This window comes from Palaemon carinicauda, chromosome 16 (genome assembly GCF_036898095.1).
Source record: "Palaemon carinicauda isolate YSFRI2023 chromosome 16, ASM3689809v2, whole genome shotgun sequence".
In the NCBI taxonomy this organism is placed as follows: Eukaryota; Metazoa; Arthropoda; class Malacostraca; order Decapoda; family Palaemonidae; genus Palaemon; species Palaemon carinicauda.
The window spans coordinates 9,552,326-9,569,825 of NC_090740.1; the positions used below are offsets into that span (position 1 = coordinate 9,552,326).

The following is a 17,500-nucleotide window of genomic DNA, read 5'->3' on the forward strand; positions in this document are numbered from 1 at the left end:
CAATACTTTTCCATTCATCATCTAAAGATAAAAGCAAAATCATCATCATCATCATCATCTCCTCCTAAGCCTATTGACGCAAAGGGCCTCGGTTAGATTTCGCCAGTCGTCTCTATCTTGAGCTTTTAATTCAATACTTTTCCATTCATCATCTAAAGATAAAAGCAAAATCATCATCATCATCATCATCTCCTCCTAAGCCTATTGACGCAAAGGGCCTCGGTTAGATTTCGCCAGTCGTCTCTATCTTGAGCTTTTAATTCAATACTTTTCCATTCATCATCTAAAGATAAAAGCAAAATCATCATCATCATCATCATCTCCTCCTAAGCCTATTGACGCAAAGGGCCTCGGTTAGATTTCGCCAGTCGTCTCTATCTTGAGCTTTTAATTCAATACTTTTCCATTCATCATCTAAAGATAAAAGCAAAATCATCATCATCATCATCATCTCCTCCTAAGCCTATTGACGCAAAGGGCCTCGGTTAGATTTCGCCAGTCGTCTCTATCTTGAGCTTTTAATTCAATACTTTTCCATTCATCATCTAAAGATAAAAGCAAAATCATCATCATCATCATCATCTCCTAAGCCTATTGACGCAAAGGGCCTCGGTTAGATTTCGCCAGTCGTCTCTATCTTGAGCTTTTAATTCAATACTTTTCCACTCATCATCTACTTCGGGCTTCATAGTCCTCAGCCATGAAGGTCTGGGGCCTTCCAACTCTTCTAGTGCCTTTTGGAGCCCAGTTGAATGTTATCATCATCATTATCATCTCCTACGCCTATTGACGCAAAGGGCCTCGGTTAGATTTCGCCAGTCGTCTCTATCTTGAGCTTTTAATTCAATACTTTTCCATTCATCATCTAAAGATAAAAGCAAAATCATCATCACCATCATCATCTCCTAAGCCTATTGACGCAAAGGGCCTCGGTTAGATTTCACCAGTCGTCTCTATCTTGAGCTTTTAATTCAATACTTTTCCATTCATCATCTAAAGATAAAAGCAAAATCATCCATCATCATCATCATCTCCTAAGCCTATTGACGCAAAGGGCCTCGGTTACATTTCGCCAGTCGTCTCTATCTTGAGCTTTCAATTCAATACTTTTCCATTCATCATCTAAAGATAAAAGCAAAATCATCATCATCATCATCATCTCCTAAGCCTATTGACGCAAAGGGCCTCGGTTAGATTTCGCCAGTCGTCTCTATCTTGAGCTTTCAATTCAATACTTTTCCATTCATCATCTAAAGATAAAAGCAAAATCATCATTATCATCATCATCTCCTACGCCTCTGTTAGATTTCGCCAGTCGTCTCTATCTTGAGCTTTTAATTCAATACTTTTCCATTCATCATCTAAAGATAAAAGCAAAATCATCATTATCATCATCATCTCCTACGCCTCTGTTAGATTTCGCCAGTCGTCTCTATCTTGAGCTTTTAATTCAATACTTTTCCATTCATCATCTAAAGATAAAAGCAAAATCATCATCATCATCATCATCTCCCACGCCTCTGTTATATTTCGCCAGTCGTCTCTATCTTGAGCTTTTAATTCAATACTTTTCCATTCATCATCTAAAGATAAAAGCAAAATCATCATTATCATCATCATCTCCTAAGCCTATTGACGCAAAGGGCCTCGGTTAGATTTCCCCAGTCGTCTCTATCTTGAGCTTTTAATTCAATACTTTTCCATTCATCATCTAAAGATAAAAGCAAAATCATCATCATCATCATCATCTCCTAAGCCTATTGACGCAAAGGGCCTCGGTTAGATTTCCCCAGTCGTCTCTATCTTGAGCTTTTAATTCAATACTTTTCCATTCATCATCTAAAGATAAAAGCAAAATCATCATCATCATCATCATCTCCTAAGCCTATTGACGCAAAGGGCCTCGGTTAGATTTCCCCAGTCGTCTCTATCTTGAGCTTTTAATTCAATACTTTTCCATTCATCATCTAAAGATAAAAGCAAAATCATCATCATCATCATCATCTCCTACGCCTCTGTTAGATTTCGCCAGTCGTCTCTATCTTGAGCTTTTAATTCAATACTTTTCCATTCATCATCTAAAGATAAAAGCAAAATCATCATCATCATCATCATCTCCTAAGCCTATTGACGCAAAGGGCCTCGGTTAGATTTCCCCTGTCGTCTCTATCTTGAGCTTTTAATTCAATACTTTTCCATTCATCATCTAAAGATAAAAGCAAAATCATCATCATCATCATCATCTCCTACGCCTCTGTTAGATTTCGCCAGTCGTCTCTATCTTGAGCTTTTAATTCAATACTTTTCCATTCATCATCTAAAGATAAAAGCAAAATCATCATTATCATCATCATCTCCTAAGCCTATTGACGCAAAGGGCCTCGGTTAGATTTCGCCAGTCGTCTCTATCTTGAGCTTTTAATTCAATACTTTTCCATTCATCATCTAAAGATAAAAGCAAAATCATCATCATCATCATCATCTCCTAAGCCTATTGACGCAAAGGGCCTCGGTTAGATTTCGCCAGTCGTCTCTATCTTGAGCTTTTAATTCAATACTTTTCCATTCATCATCTAAAGATAAAAGCAAAATCATCATCATCATCTCCTAAGCCTTTTGACGCAAAGGGCCTCGGTTAGATTTCGCCAGTCGTCTCTATCTTGAGCTTTTAATTCAATACTTCTCCATTCATCATCTAAAGATAAAAGCAAAATCATCATCATCATCATCATCTCCTAAGCCTATTGACGCAAAGGGCCTCGGTTAGATTTCCCCAGTTGAATCTATCTTGAGCTTTTAATTCAATACTTTTCCATTCATCATCTAAAGATAAAAGCAAAATCATCATCATCATCATCATCTCCTCCTATGCCTATTGACGCAAAGGGCCTCGGTTAGATTTCGCCAGTCGCCTCTATCTTGAGCTTTTAATTCAATACTTTTCCATTCATCATCTAAAGATAAAAGCAAAATCATCATCATCATCATCATCTCCTAAGCCTATTGACGCAAAGGGCCTCGGTTAGATTTCGCCAGTCGTCTCTATCTTGAGCTTTTAATTCAATACTTTTCCATTCATCATCTAAAGATAAAAGCAAAATCATCATCATCATCATCATCTCCTAAGCCTATTGACGCAAAGGGCCTCGGTTAGATTTCGCCAGTCGTCTCTATCTTGAGCTTTTAATTCAATACTTTTCCATTCATCATCTAAAGATAAAAGCAAAATCATCATCATCATCTCCTAAGCCTATTGACGCAAAGGGCCTCGGTTAGATTTCGCCAGTCGTCTCTATCTTGAGCTTTTAATTCAATACTTCTCCATTCATCATCTAAAGATAAAAGCAAAATCATCATCATCATCATCATCTCCTAAGCCTATTGACGCAAAGGGCCTCGGTTAGATTTCCCCAGTTGAATCTATCTTGAGCTTTTAATTCAATACTTTTCCATTCATCATCTAAAGATAAAAGCAAAATCATCATCATCATCATCATCTCCTCCTATGCCTATTGACGCAAAGGGCCTCGGTTAGATTTCGCCAGTCGCCTCTATCTTGAGCTTTTAATTCAATACTTTTCCATTCATCATCTAAAGATAAAAGCAAAATCATCATCATCATCATCATCTCCTAAGCCTATTGACGCAAAGGGCCTCGGTTAGATTTCGCCAGTCGTCTCTTATCTTGAGCTTTTAATTCAATACTTTTCCATTCATCATCTAAAGATAAAAGCAAAATCATCATCATCATCATCATCTCCTAATCCTATTGACGCAAAGGGCCTCGGTTAGATTTCGCCAGTCGTCTCTATCTTGAGCTTTTAATTCAATACTTTTCCATTCATCATCTAAAGATAAAAGCAAAATCATCATCATCATCATCATCTCCTAAGCCTATTGACGCAAAGGGCCTCGGTTAGATTTCGCCAGTCGTCTCTATCTTGAGCTTTTAATTCAATACTTTTCCATTCATCATCTAAAGATAAAAGCAAAATCATCATCATCATCATCATCTCCTAAGCCTATTGACGCAAAGGGCCTCGGTTAGATTTCGCCAGTCGTCTCTATCTTGAGCTTTTAATTCAATACTTTTCCATTCATCATCTAAAGATAAAAGCAAAATCATCATCATCATCATCATCTCCTAAGCCTATTGACGCAAAGGGCCTCGGTTAGATTTCGCCAGTCGTCTCTATCTTGAGCTTTTAATTCAATACTTTTCCATTCATCATCTAAAGATAAAAGCAAAATCATCATCATCATCATCATCTCCTAAGCCTATTGACGCAAAGGGCCTCGGTTAGATTTCGCCAGTCGTCTCTATCTTGAGCTTTTAATTCAATACTTTTCCATTCATCATCTAAAGATAAAAGCAAAATCATCATCATCATCTCCTAAGCCTATTGACGCAAAGGGCCTCGGTTAGATTTCCCCAGTTGTCTCTATCTTGAGCTTTTAATTCAATACTTTTCCATTCATCATCTAAAGATAAAAGCAAAATCATCATCATCATCATCATCTCCTAAGCCTATTGACGCAAGGGGCCTCGGTTAGATTTCGCCAGTCGTCTCTATCTTGAGCTTTTAATTCAATACTTTTCCATTCATCATCTAAAGATAAAAGCAAAATCATCATCATCATCATCTCCTAAGCCTATTGACGCAAAGGGCCTCGGTTAGATTTCCCCAGTCCTCTCTATCTTGAGCTTTTAATTCAATACTTCTCCATTCCTCATCTAAAGATAAAAGCAAAATCATCATCATCATCATCATCTCCTAAGCCTATTGACGCAAAGGGCCTCGGTTAGATTTCGCCAGTCGTCTCTATCTTGAGCTTTTAATTCAATACTTTTCCATTCATCATCTAAAGATAAAAGCAAAATCATCATCATCATCATCATCATCTCCTAAGCCTATTGACGCAAAGGGCCTCGGTTAGATTTCACCAGTCGTCTCTATCTTGAGCTTTCAATTCAATACTTTTTCATTCATCATCTAAAGATAAAAGCAAAATCATCATCATCATCTCCTAAGCCTATTGACGCAAAGGGCCTCGGTTAGATTTCGCCAGTCGTCTCTATCTTGAGCTTTTAATTCAATACTTTTCCATTCATCATCTAAAGATAAAAGCAAAATCATCATCATCATCATCATCTCCTACGCCTCTGTTAGATTTCGCCAGTCGTCTCTATCTTGAGCTTTTAATTCAATACTTTTCCATTCATCATCTAAAGATAAAAGCAAAATCATCATCATCATCATCATCTCCTAAGCCTATTGACGCAAAGGGCCTCGGTTAGATTTCCCCAGTCGTCTCTATCTTGAGCTTTTAATTCAATACTTTTCCATTCATCATCTAAAGATAAAAGCAAAATCATCATCATCATCATCATCTCCTACGCCTCTGTTAGATTTCGCCAGTCGTCTCTATCTTGAGCTTTTAATTCAATACTTTTCCATTCATCATCTAAAGATAAAAGCAAAATCATCATCATCATCATCATCTCCTAAGCCTATTGACGCAAAGGGCCTCGGTTAGATTTCGCCAGTCGTCTCTATCTTGAGCTTTTAATTCAATACTTTTCCATTCATCATCTAAAGATAAAAGCAAAATCATCATCATCATCATCATCTCCTAAGCCTATTGACGCAAAGGGCCTCGGTTAGATTTCGCCAGTCGTCTCTATCTTGAGCTTTTAATTCAATACTTTTCCATTCATCATCTAAAGATAAAAGCAAAATCATCATCATCATCTCCTAAGCCTATTGACGCAAAGGGCCTCGGTTAGATTTCGCCAGTCGTCTCTATCTTGAGCTTTTAATTCAATACTTCTCCATTCATCATCTAAAGATAAAAGCAAAATCATCATCATCATCATCATCTCCTAAGCCTATTGACGCAAAGGGCCTCGGTTAGATTTCCCCAGTTGAATCTATCTTGAGCTTTTAATTCAATACTTTTCCATTCATCATCTAAAGATAAAAGCAAAATCATCATCATCATCATCATCTCCTCCTATGCCTATTGACGCAAAGGGCCTCGGTTAGATTTCGCCAGTCGCCTCTATCTTGAGCTTTTAATTCAATACTTTTCCATTCATCATCTAAAGATAAAAGCAAAATCATCATCATCATCATCATCTCCTAAGCCTATTGACGCAAAGGGCCTCGGTTAGATTTCGCCAGTCGTCTCTATCTTGAGCTTTTAATTCAATACTTTTCCATTCATCATCTAAAGATAAAAGCAAAATCATCATCATCATCATCATCTCCTAAGCCTATTGACGCAAAGGGCCTCGGTTAGATTTCGCCAGTCGTCTCTATCTTGAGCTTTTAATTCAATACTTTTCCATTCATCATCTAAAGATAAAAGCAAAATCATCATCATCATCTCCTAAGCCTATTGACGCAAAGGGCCTCGGTTAGATTTCGCCAGTCGTCTCTATCTTGAGCTTTTAATTCAATACTTCTCCATTCATCATCTAAAGATAAAAGCAAAATCATCATCATCATCATCATCTCCTAAGCCTATTGACGCAAAGGGCCTCGGTTAGATTTCCCCAGTTGAATCTATCTTGAGCTTTTAATTCAATACTTTTCCATTCATCATCTAAAGATAAAAGCAAAATCATCATCATCATCATCATCTCCTCCTATGCCTATTGACGCAAAGGGCCTCGGTTAGATTTCGCCAGTCGCCTCTATCTTGAGCTTTTAATTCAATACTTTTCCATTCATCATCTAAAGATAAAAGCAAAATCATCATCATCATCATCATCTCCTAAGCCTATTGACGCAAAGGGCCTCGGTTAGATTTCGCCAGTCGTCTCTATCTTGAGCTTTTAATTCAATACTTTTCCATTCATCATCTAAAGATAAAAGCAAAATCATCATCATCATCATCATCTCCTAATCCTATTGACGCAAAGGGCCTCGGTTAGATTTCGCCAGTCGTCTCTATCTTGAGCTTTTAATTCAATACTTTTCCATTCATCATCTAAAGATAAAAGCAAAATCATCATCATCATCATCATCTCCTAAGCCTATTGACGCAAAGGGCCTCGGTTAGATTTCGCCAGTCGTCTCTATCTTGAGCTTTTAATTCAATACTTTTCCATTCATCATCTAAAGATAAAAGCAAAATCATCATCATCATCATCATCTCCTAAGCCTATTGACGCAAAGGGCCTCGGTTAGATTTCGCCAGTCGTCTCTATCTTGAGCTTTTAATTCAATACTTTTCCATTCATCATCTAAAGATAAAAGCAAAATCATCATCATCATCATCATCTCCTAAGCCTATTGACGCAAAGGGCCTCGGTTAGATTTCGCCAGTCGTCTCTATCTTGAGCTTTTAATTCAATACTTTTCCATTCATCATCTAAAGATAAAAGCAAAATCATCATCATCATCTCCTAAGCCTATTGACGCAAAGGGCCTCGGTTAGATTTCCCCAGTTGTCTCTATCTTGAGCTTTTAATTCAATACTTTTCCATTCATCATCTAAAGATAAAAGCAAAATCATCATCATCATCATCATCTCCTAAGCCTATTGACGCAAGGGGCCTCGGTTAGATTTCGCCAGTCGTCTCTATCTTGAGCTTTTAATTCAATACTTTTCCATTCATCATCTAAAGATAAAAGCAAAATCATCATCATCATCATCTCCTAAGCCTATTGACGCAAAGGGCCTCGGTTAGATTTCCCCAGTCCTCTCTATCTTGAGCTTTTAATTCAATACTTCTCCATTCCTCATCTAAAGATAAAAGCAAAATCATCATCATCATCATCATCTCCTAAGCCTATTGACGCAAAGGGCCTCGGTTAGATTTCCCCAGTTGAATCTATCTTGAGCTTTTAATTCAATACTTTTCCATTCATCATCTAAAGATAAAAGCAAAATCATCATCATCATCATCATCTCCTAAGCCTATTGACGCAAAGGGCCTCGGTTAGATTTCGCCAGTCGCCTCTATCTTGAGCTTTTAATTCAATACTTTTCCATTCATCATCTAAAGATAAAAGCAAAATCATCATCATCATCATCATCTCCTAAGCCTATTGACGCAAAGGGCCTCGGTTAGATTTCGCCAGTCGTCTCTATCTTGAGCTTTTAATTCAATACTTTTCCATTCATCATCTAAAGATAAAAGCAAAATCATCATCATCATCATCATCTCCTAAGCCTATTGACGCAAAGGGCCTCGGTTAGATTTCGCCAGTCGTCTCTATCTTGAGCTTTTAATTCAATACTTTTCCATTCATCATCTAAAGATAAAAGCAAAATCATCATCATCATCTCCTAAGCCTATTGACGCAAAGGGCCTCGGTTAGATTTCGCCAGTCGTCTCTATCTTGAGCTTTTAATTCAATACTTCTCCATTCATCATCTAAAGATAAAAGCAAAATCATCATCATCATCATCATCTCCTAAGCCTATTGACGCAAAGGGCCTCGGTTAGATTTCCCCAGTTGAATCTATCTTGAGCTTTTAATTCAATACTTTTCCATTCATCATCTAAAGATAAAAGCAAAATCATCATCATCATCATCATCTCCTCCTATGCCTATTGACGCAAAGGGCCTCGGTTAGATTTCGCCAGTCGCCTCTATCTTGAGCTTTTAATTCAATACTTTTCCATTCATCATCTAAAGATAAAAGCAAAATCATCATCATCATCATCATCTCCTAAGCCTATTGACGCAAAGGGCCTCGGTTAGATTTCGCCAGTCGTCTCTTATCTTGAGCTTTTAATTCAATACTTTTCCATTCATCATCTAAAGATAAAAGCAAAATCATCATCATCATCATCATCTCCTAATCCTATTGACGCAAAGGGCCTCGGTTAGATTTCGCCAGTCGTCTCTATCTTGAGCTTTTAATTCAATACTTTTCCATTCATCATCTAAAGATAAAAGCAAAATCATCATCATCATCATCATCTCCTAAGCCTATTGACGCAAAGGGCCTCGGTTAGATTTCGCCAGTCGTCTCTATCTTGAGCTTTTAATTCAATACTTTTCCATTCATCATCTAAAGATAAAAGCAAAATCATCATCATCATCATCATCTCCTAAGCCTATTGACGCAAAGGGCCTCGGTTAGATTTCGCCAGTCGTCTCTATCTTGAGCTTTTAATTCAATACTTTTCCATTCATCATCTAAAGATAAAAGCAAAATCATCATCATCATCATCATCTCCTAAGCCTATTGACGCAAAGGGCCTCGGTTAGATTTCGCCAGTCGTCTCTATCTTGAGCTTTTAATTCAATACTTTTCCATTCATCATCTAAAGATAAAAGCAAAATCATCATCATCATCATCATCTCCTAAGCCTATTGACGCAAAGGGCCTCGGTTAGATTTCGCCAGTCGTCTCTATCTTGAGCTTTTAATTCAATACTTTTCCATTCATCATCTAAAGATAAAAGCAAAATCATCATCATCATCTCCTAAGCCTATTGACGCAAAGGGCCTCGGTTAGATTTCCCCAGTTGTCTCTATCTTGAGCTTTTAATTCAATACTTTTCCATTCATCATCTAAAGATAAAAGCAAAATCATCATCATCATCTCCTAAGCCTATTGACGCAAGGGGCCTCGGTTAGATTTCGCCAGTCGTCTCTATCTTGAGCTTTTAATTCAATACTTTTCCATTCATCATCTAAAGATAAAAGCAAAATCATCATCATCATCATCTCCTAAGCCTATTGACGCAAAGGGCCTCGGTTAGATTTCCCCAGTCCTCTCTATCTTGAGCTTTTAATTCAATACTTCTCCATTCCTCATCTAAAGATAAAAGCAAAATCATCATCATCATCATCATCTCCTAAGCCTATTGACGCAAAGGGCCTCGGTTAGATTTCGCCAGTCGTCTCTATCTTGAGCTTTTAATTCAATACTTTTCCATTCATCATCTAAAGATAAAAGCAAAATCATCATCATCATCATCATCATCTCCTAAGCCTATTGACGCAAAGGGCCTCGGTTAGATTTCACCAGTCGTCTCTATCTTGAGCTTTCAATTCAATACTTTTTCATTCATCATCTAAAGATAAAAGCAAAATCATCATCATCATCTCCTAAGCCTATTGACGCAAAGGGCCTCGGTTAGATTTCGCCAGTCGTCTCTATCTTGAGCTTTTAATTCAATACTTTTCCATTCATCATCTAAAGATAAAAGCAAAATCATCATCATCATCATCATCTCCTACGCCTCTGTTAGATTTCGCCAGTCGTCTCTATCTTGAGCTTTTAATTCAATACTTTTCCATTCATCATCTAAAGATAAAAGCAAAATCATCATCATCATCATCATCTCCTAAGCCTATTGACGCAAAGGGCCTCGGTTAGATTTCCCCAGTCGTCTCTATCTTGAGCTTTTAATTCAATACTTTTCCATTCATCATCTAAAGATAAAAGCAAAATCATCATCATCATCATCATCTCCTACGCCTCTGTTAGATTTCGCCAGTCGTCTCTATCTTGAGCTTTTAATTCAATACTTTTCCATTCATCATCTAAAGATAAAAGCAAAATCATCATCATCATCATCATCTCCTAAGCCTATTGACGCAAAGGGCCTCGGTTAGATTTCGCCAGTCGTCTCTATCTTGAGCTTTTAATTCAATACTTTTCCATTCATCATCTAAAGATAAAAGCAAAATCATCATCATCATCATCATCTCCTAAGCCTATTGACGCAAAGGGCCTCGGTTAGATTTCGCCAGTCGTCTCTATCTTGAGCTTTTAATTCAATACTTTTCCATTCATCATCTAAAGATAAAAGCAAAATCATCATCATCATCTCCTAAGCCTATTGACGCAAAGGGCCTCGGTTAGATTTCGCCAGTCGTCTCTATCTTGAGCTTTTAATTCAATACTTCTCCATTCATCATCTAAAGATAAAAGCAAAATCATCATCATCATCATCATCTCCTAAGCCTATTGACGCAAAGGGCCTCGGTTAGATTTCCCCAGTTGAATCTATCTTGAGCTTTTAATTCAATACTTTTCCATTCATCATCTAAAGATAAAAGCAAAATCATCATCATCATCATCATCTCCTCCTATGCCTATTGACGCAAAGGGCCTCGGTTAGATTTCGCCAGTCGCCTCTATCTTGAGCTTTTAATTCAATACTTTTCCATTCATCATCTAAAGATAAAAGCAAAATCATCATCATCATCATCATCTCCTAAGCCTATTGACGCAAAGGGCCTCGGTTAGATTTCGCCAGTCGTCTCTATCTTGAGCTTTTAATTCAATACTTTTCCATTCATCATCTAAAGATAAAAGCAAAATCATCATCATCATCATCATCTCCTAAGCCTATTGACGCAAAGGGCCTCGGTTAGATTTCGCCAGTCGTCTCTATCTTGAGCTTTTAATTCAATACTTTTCCATTCATCATCTAAAGATAAAAGCAAAATCATCATCATCATCTCCTAAGCCTATTGACGCAAAGGGCCTCGGTTAGATTTCGCCAGTCGTCTCTATCTTGAGCTTTTAATTCAATACTTCTCCATTCATCATCTAAAGATAAAAGCAAAATCATCATCATCATCATCATCTCCTAAGCCTATTGACGCAAAGGGCCTCGGTTAGATTTCCCCAGTTGAATCTATCTTGAGCTTTTAATTCAATACTTTTCCATTCATCATCTAAAGATAAAAGCAAAATCATCATCATCATCATCATCTCCTCCTATGCCTATTGACGCAAAGGGCCTCGGTTAGATTTCGCCAGTCGCCTCTATCTTGAGCTTTTAATTCAATACTTTTCCATTCATCATCTAAAGATAAAAGCAAAATCATCATCATCATCATCATCTCCTAAGCCTATTGACGCAAAGGGCCTCGGTTAGATTTCGCCAGTCGTCTCTATCTTGAGCTTTTAATTCAATACTTTTCCATCCATCATCTAAAGATAAAAGCAAAATCATCATCATCATCATCATCTCCTAATCCTATTGACGCAAAGGGCCTCGGTTAGATTTCGCCAGTCGTCTCTATCTTGAGCTTTTAATTCAATACTTTTCCATTCATCATCTAAAGATAAAAGCAAAATCATCATCATCATCATCATCTCCTAAGCCTATTGACGCAAAGGGCCTCGGTTAGATTTCGCCAGTCGTCTCTATCTTGAGCTTTTAATTCAATACTTTTCCATTCATCATCTAAAGATAAAAGCAAAATCATCATCATCATCATCATCTCCTAAGCCTATTGACGCAAAGGGCCTCGGTTAGATTTCGCCAGTCGTCTCTATCTTGAGCTTTTAATTCAATACTTTTCCATTCATCATCTAAAGATAAAAGCAAAATCATCATCATCATCATCATCTCCTAAGCCTATTGACGCAAAGGGCCTCGGTTAGATTTCGCCAGTCGTCTCTATCTTGAGCTTTTAATTCAATACTTTTCCATTCATCATCTAAAGATAAAAGCAAAATCATCATCATCATCTCCTAAGCCTATTGACGCAAAGGGCCTCGGTTAGATTTCCCCAGTTGTCTCTATCTTGAGCTTTTAATTCAATACTTTTCCATTCATCATCTAAAGATAAAAGCAAAATCATCATCATCATCATCATCTCCTAAGCCTATTGACGCAAGGGGCCTCGGTTAGATTTCGCCAGTCGTCTCTATCTTGAGCTTTTAATTCAATACTTTTCCATTCATCATCTAAAGATAAAAGCAAAATCATCATCATCATCATCTCCTAAGCCTATTGACGCAAAGGGCCTCGGTTAGATTTCCCCAGTCCTCTCTATCTTGAGCTTTTAATTCAATACTTCTCCATTCCTCATCTAAAGATAAAAGCAAAATCATCATCATCATCATCATCTCCTAAGCCTATTGACACAAAGGGCCTCGGTTAGATTTCGCCAGTCGTCTCTATCTTGAGCTTTTAATTCAATACTTTTCCATTCATCATCTAAAGATAAAAGCAAAATCATCATCATCATCATCATCATCTCCTAAGCCTATTGACGCAAAGGGCCTCGGTTAGATTTCACCAGTCGTCTCTATCTTGAGCTTTCAATTCAATACTTTTCCATTCATCATCTAAAGATAAAAGCAAAATCATCATCATCATCTCCTAAGCCTATTGACGCAAAGGGCCTCGGTTAGATTTCGCCAGTCGTCTCTATCTTGAGCTTTCAATTCAATACTTTTCCATTCATCATCTAAAGATAAAAGCAAAATCATCATCATCATTATCATCTCCTAAGCCTATTGACGCAATGGGTTTCGGTTAGATTTCCCCAGTCGTCTCTATCTTGAGCTTTTAATTCAGTACTTTTCCATTCATCATCTAAAGATAAAAGCAAAATCATCATCATCATCATCATCTCCTAAGCCTATTGACGCAAAGGGCCTCGGTTAGATTTCCCCAGTCGTCTCTATCTTGAGCTTTCAATTCAATACTTTTCCATTCATCATCTAAAGATAAAAGCAAAATCATCATCATCATCATCATCTCCTAAGCCTATTGACGCAAAGGGCCTCGGTTAGATTTCGCCAGTCGTCTCTATCTTGAGCTTTTAATTCAATACTTTTTCATTCATCATCTAAAGATAAAAGCAAAATCATCATCATCATCATCATCTCCTAAGCCTATTGACGCAAAGGGCCTCGGTTAGATTTCGCCAGTCGTCTCTATCTTGAGCTTTTAATTCAATACTTTTTCATTCATCATCTAAAGATAAAAACAAAATCATCATCATCATCATCATCTCCTAAGCCTATTGACGCAAAGGGCCTCGGTTAGATTTCGCCAGTCGTCTCTATTTTGAGCTTTTAATTCAATACTTTTCCATTCATCATCTAAAGATAAAAGCAAAATCATCATCATCATCATCATCTCCTAAGCCTATTGACGCAAAGGGCCTCGGTTAGATTTCCCCAGTCGTCTCTATCTTGAGCTTTTAATTCAATACTTTTCCATTCATCATCTAAAGATAAAAGCAAAATCATCATCATCATCATCATCTCCTAAGCCTATTGACGCAAAGGGCCTCGGTTAGATTTCGCCAGTCGTCTCTATCTTGAGCTTTTAATTCAATACTTTTCCATTCATCATCTACTTCGGGCTTCATAGTCCTCAGCCATGTAGGTCTGGGTCTTGCAACTCTTCTAGTGCCTTGTGGAGCCCAGTTGAATGTTTGGTGAACTAATCTCTCTTTATAAGAATATAGCGTATATTTTTTTTTTTTTTTTTTACGTGGTATTAATATTTTAGGAAATGTTCGGTGTTATTATAAGTGTTATTGAATCTCTTCATTAGAAATTAAGTTTTCCATAACCTTTCTTTAATGCTTATAGCATCTTTCTTTTCCAACTAGGGTTGTAAATTAGATATTAATAATAATAATAGTGAAAATGATGATAATAATAATAATAATAATAATAGTAATAATAATGATAATAATAATACTATTTCCTTTCCTCACTGGGCTATTTTTCCCTGTTGGAGCCCTTGGGCTTATAGCATCTTGCTTTTCTAACTAGGGTTGTAGCTTAGCTAGTAATAATAATAATAGTGAAAATAATAATGATAATAATAATAATACTATTTCCTTCCTTATTTCCTTTCCTCACTGGGCTATTTTTCCCTGTTGGAGCCCTTGGGCTTATAACATCTTGCTTTTCTAGCTAGGGTTGTAGCTTAACTAGTAATAATAATAATAGTAAAATAATAATGATAATAACAATAATAATGATACTATTTACTTCCTTATTTCCTTTCCTCACTGGGCTATTTTTCCCTGTTGGAGCCCTTTGTCTCATAGCATCTTGCTTTTCTAACTAGGGTTGTAGCTTAGCTAGTAATAATAATAATAGTAAAAATAATAATAATGATGATAATAACAATAATAATGATACTATTTACTTCCTTTCCTCTCTGGGCTATTTTTCCCTGTTGGGGCCCGTTGTCTTATAGCATCTTGATTTTCTAACTAGGGTTGTAGCTTAGCTAGTAATAATAATAATAGTGAAAATAATGATAATAATAATAATAATAGTAATAATAATGATAATAATAATACTATTTCCTTCCTTATTTCCTTTCCTCACTGGGCTATTTTTCCCTGTTGGAGCCCTTGGGATTATAGCATCTTGCTTTTCGAACTAGGGTTGTAGCTTACCAAGTAATTATAATAACACTAATAATAATAATAATAATAATAATAATAATACTATTTCCTTCCTTATTTCCTTTCCTCACTGGGCTATTTTTCGCTGTTGGAGCCCTTTGTCTCATAGCATCTTGCTTTTCTAACTAGGGTTGTAGCTTAGCTAGTAATAATAATAATAATAATAATGGTAATGATACTACTACTACTACTAATAATAATAATAATAAAAATAATAATAATGAAAATACTACTACTACTACTATTACTACTACTACTACTAATAATAATAATAATAATAAAAATAATAATAATGATACTACTACTACTACTACTACTACTAATAATAATAATAATAGTAATAATAAATATCTAATTCCAGTTCATCTCTCTCCATTTACCCCTAGGAGACTACAGCCTCAGGATCCAGCCCGTGCTCATCGAAGATGACGCCCTCTACCAGTGCCAGGTATCTGCTGGCTCGGGAGTGCCAGCCATCAGGTCAAGCGTGGCTCGCCTTACAGTTTATATTCCCCCGGAGCCTCCGAAGGTCAATCCTCCAGTGCTGCGGACCACGGCTGGCATGACGGTGACCCTCGAGTGTGAGAGTCGAGGGGGGAGGCCGCCCCCTGAGGTATGTGACTTTTTTTTTTTTCTTTTTTTTAGGTTATTATGATAAGTGTTTCCAGCTGATACACTTTCAACAGACGTATGCTAGCTGGTAAAATCAATTTAAGGATTGTCAGTGCTAACTGGCAAACTCTGTTTAAAGTTTGTCAGTGCTAACTGGCAAATCTGTTTAAAGTTATTTAATGCTGACGAAATCTTTTTCAGGTTTGTCAATGTTAACTGGCAAAATCTGTTGAAGGTTTGTCAATGCTAACTGGTAAAATCTGTTGAAGGTTTGTCAATGCTAACTGTCAAAATCTATTTAAGGAATATCAATGCTAACGGGCAAAATATGTTTCAGGTTTGCCAATGCTAACTTAAAATCTGTTTAAAGTTTTCTCAATGCTAACTGGCAACATCTGTTAAAGGTTTATCTATGCTAACTGGCAAAATTTATTTAAGGTTTGTGAATGCTAACTGACAAAATTGGTTTTTAAGGTTTATCAGTTTGTCAGTGGTAACTAACAAAATCAGTTTAAAGTTTGTGAATGCTAACTGGCAAAATCTGTTTAAGGTTTGTGAATGCTAACTGGCAAAATCTGTTTAAGGTTTGTGAATGCTAACTGGCAAAATCTGTTTAAGGTTTGTGAATGCTAACTGGCAAAATCTGTTTAAAGTTTGTGAATGCTAACTGGCAAAATCTGTTTAAGGTTTGTGAATGCTAACTGGCAAAATCTGTTTAAGGTTTGTGAATGCTAACTGGCAAAATCTGTTTAAGGTTTGTGAATGCTAACTGGCAAAATCTGTTTAAGATTTGTCAATGCTAACTGCCAAAATCTGTTGAAGGTTTTTAATGCTAACAGACAAAATCTGTTGAAGGTTTGTCAATACTAACTGTCAAATCTGTTGAAGGTTTTTAATGCTAACAGACAAAATCTGTTGAAGGTTTTTAATGCTAACTGTAAAAATCTGTTGAAGGTTTTTAAATCTAACAGACAAAATCTGTTGAAGGTTTTTAATGCTAACAGGCAAAATCTGTTGAAGGTTTGTCAATACTAACTGTCAAAATCTGTTGAAGGTTTGTCAATGCTAACTGGCAAAATCTGTTTAAGGTTTGACAATACTAACCGGTAAAATCTGTTTAAGATTTGTCAATGCTAACAGGCAAAATCTGTTTAAGGTTTGTCAATGTTAACTGGTAAAATCTGTTGAAGGTTTGTCAATGCTAACTGGCAAAATGTATTTAAGGTTTGTGAATGCTAACTGACAAAATTTGTTTAAGGTTTGTCAATGCTAACGGGCAAAATCTATTTAAGGTTTTTCAATGCTATATGGAAAAATCTATTTAAGGATTGTCAATGCTAACAGACAAAATTTGTTTAAGGTTTACCAATGCTAACTTAAAATCTGTTTAAGGTTTGTGAATGCTAACTGGCAAAATCTGTTGAAGGTTCGCCAATCCCGAATAACTGATGAAACAGAATTTGATACATGATGACGCTACAAAAATCTATTTATAGTTTCTCCTCATTTATCAATGGGAAGAACGAAGAAAAAGGAAAAGAAATGAATAATTATCTCATGTTTTACCAAAATAACCTTCCACTGAACACATTTTTCCCTAGCTTTTTTTTTTTTTTTTTTTTTTTTTTTTTTTTTTTTTTTGACGCATTTTCCCTAGCTTTTTTTCTTTTCTTTTTTTTCTTTATTGGACGCATTTTCCCTAGCTTTTTTTTCTTTCTTTTTCTTGACGC

General features: G+C 36.5%; 1 pseudogene; it reads left to right on the top strand.

The window, feature by feature from the left end:
• The window catches only part of LOC137654914 (irregular chiasm C-roughest protein-like), a 207,321-nt pseudogene that overhangs the window by 132,502 nt on the left and 57,319 nt on the right, over nucleotides 1-17,500 (top strand).